This window comes from Halyomorpha halys, unplaced genomic scaffold (genome assembly GCF_000696795.3).
Source record: "Halyomorpha halys isolate HHAL.00 unplaced genomic scaffold, Hhal_1.1 Scaffold1537.1, whole genome shotgun sequence".
Lineage (NCBI taxonomy): Eukaryota > Metazoa > Arthropoda > Insecta > Hemiptera > Pentatomidae > Halyomorpha > Halyomorpha halys.
Window position 1 is genome coordinate 112,310 of NW_027114184.1, and position 3,049 is coordinate 115,358.

The following is a 3,049-nucleotide window of genomic DNA, read 5'->3' on the forward strand; positions in this document are numbered from 1 at the left end:
GGTTGTAATTTTTATTTATTGTTACAAATTTCCAGAATATTGCTTTACTCTTATGGCTTGACATGATTTACCTCTGATATATAAATCAAAATTTAATCTTAAGGGGAAAAAATTTCATCTCCAAATTAGTTGTCTTTTGATGCTTTGATGGGTATACAGATTTGTTATGTTTTTTTTTACTATTTATTAAATTATTCGCCCTTACTGGATGTTGTCAAATTAAAATAAAAAATTGTTGATTGTTTATTTTGGAGTTGGATATAATTATTTGACAATCAATGTCATCAATATATTAACACCAAAGATTTATTATTTAGAGGCTGTTTTAACTTTATTTGTTATTTATAACTTTTATTATGTATTGGAAAAGTTCTATGATTAATCTAAATAAATCATTAATAAATTTTAATTGCATTAATTATGGTTAGGTATTGAATGAAAATAAAATCATTTATTAATTTATAAATATAAATTAATTATGAAATGTGAATAGGGTTTATTTATATACAGTTTTTTTTTTCCTCTGGATTAATGAATATTGTATTACATTATTTAAATAGATCGTTTCATGATATTATCAATAATATGTGTATTATTAGTTTTTAGAAGAGCACGTGTAAAAGAGATTTTTAATCTAATTTCATCAAGTACATCGAAGTAAATTCATATCGTGACGTAATTTGGCCTTCATCTGGATTCAATTCTATTTTTTGTTTTTTTTCTGTGATTTTTCTATCATGTATTAGTCATACTGTATGTGGACAGTATTACCACATTGTTGTATAGATAATGTAACATATATTTGCATACTCATGTATTTGTAGTATATGTAACAACTGTGTATAAATTATTTATGGTGAAAAAATGAAATCATATTTATATATTAAATGCTTACCTTGAAACTAATAGTTTATTTTGGTTTTAAAAAATTAACTTAGTAACATGCATGCTTGTATATATTCCTTCTATGAATAGATTCAAGATTCCTACTTGGTTCATGCGTGTATTTATACATGTGTATATGCCACTTTATTTAAATTACTGATAAATACCTGATTGTTTCAAATAAATGATTTATATTTGGCAAGTGTTCTAAAATTTTATATAGTTACAAAATAAAAATAAAAATTGGATTAGGTAAGGTTATCTTTTATAGCCTAAGTTCGTATGATGTATTTTCTAATGTTGCCAAGCATTCCTATAGATAATTATGAAATAAAGTGAATATTTTTGTTTCTATTAGTTGTAGTAATTTTCTAGTCATATATAATCATTTGAGAATAATGGATGTATACTTTATATCTATGAACAGTTAAAATAAATAGTTTTATATTACTAATATTGTGTGGACCAAATGTTTTTCTTTTATTATATTTATTTTATTTTGTTATCAATGGAATAAAATTCAGTTATATTTACATTTGTTTGCAGAAAAAAATAAACAAAACCATTTCTTTATAGTCACAAGTTTTTCCTTGACTCGAAGATTGTGAATTTGTATAAATAAATATTGGTTTGACTAACAAAGTCTCTTTTGCTCCTATGTTTATTTTTTTTTTATCAAAATAAGTGTTCTTTTCATATAATTTACCAGAAATTTGTTTATAAAAGATATTTAGGATATAAATCACTTAATATTTCAATATAAAAAACAGAAACTTAGTTCCAAAACCTTCTAATAGTATAAAAGATACCTGGCTAGGAGATTTAGGTATTAGGATCATCACTATAATCTTTGGTTGGTCGATGGTATGAAAAATGTAAGTACAAATTGGCAATTAATACAATACAAGAATGGTCACATTATTTATGTGTAAACATTCTAAGTTATTAATGTTCTGTGAATATATTATCTTACTTGTTCTGTCATCAATATCCATTTTATTATACTTTCTCTTACCTACATTTAGGATATATAGTAAAGTATTAGCGATCATGGAGAATTTTTAATTCGGGAGAGAAGAGGAGAAATATTTTTTCAGGATATTAACACATTTATGGAAAAAAGTTTCCATAAGATTAGCCAAAGATTTTAGAAAAATAATATGTAACATATAAAAATAGAAAACTTAAAAATGGAAGGTCTGTCTTAACACAAGTTTGAGTTTTAAAATGTTAGGGTGAATTTTCAGTGGGTTTTCTTGTTTTACCACTCTGATGTGTACATGTCACACGAAATTTTTTATTTTATTTTCATTATTATTTATCCACTTTTCTTTCTTTTAAAAATTCTTAATTAAAAATCTTTTAAAATTCATTTTTCAATTTATTCACTTTTTCTTTCTTTAAAAATTTTAATATGGCATACAGCTTTAATACTCATTGCTGTTGAGTGTGGTAGATTGTATTATTACATGATAAAAGTTTTTTAAAGAATAAATTTTCAGTGAAAATTAAATTTACAGATCTATTGGGTTTATCTAAAGAGTTAAAATTCGGCCATTAAATTTGATTTACTCTATTTTCATTATAAAAAGAAATAAAATAAAGATAGGGGAAATGAAAGGAAACATAAATATGAGTGACATAGATTTTAGTACATGATAAGAACTCATTTGAATAGTACTAAGAAACAATAAATTAAACCTTTTATAAATTCAAATAAATTTTATAAATACTGCTGTCCATACAATTAAATAGTCTTGATTTTGTTCATTTTTAGAATAGTGAAGTTTTATTTATTAGTTTTTACTACTTTGGAGCAATTGTCAACTTCCATTACAAAAATTTATTTAATGATTAAGGTACAGTAGGAATCTCCACTGGTAAACTAATTTTTTTTTTATATTTCACATATTTTGTCTCCAATTTAAGTTAATAACAGCACTAAGAAATGTCCAACTTATAAAGCATATAATCTAAATCAACCAGTAAGTAAGCAAGGTATTAATAAATACTATTAAAAAACTATACATCATTTCAATCCCGATCAATAGAACAAAAACGATAAAATGACAATTTAGAATGTTAAATTAATAGTTCAAATATTTGTCTAAAGATAGCAGCACAAATCAAGAAAGATAGAAAATAATAGGAATGGAATATGGTC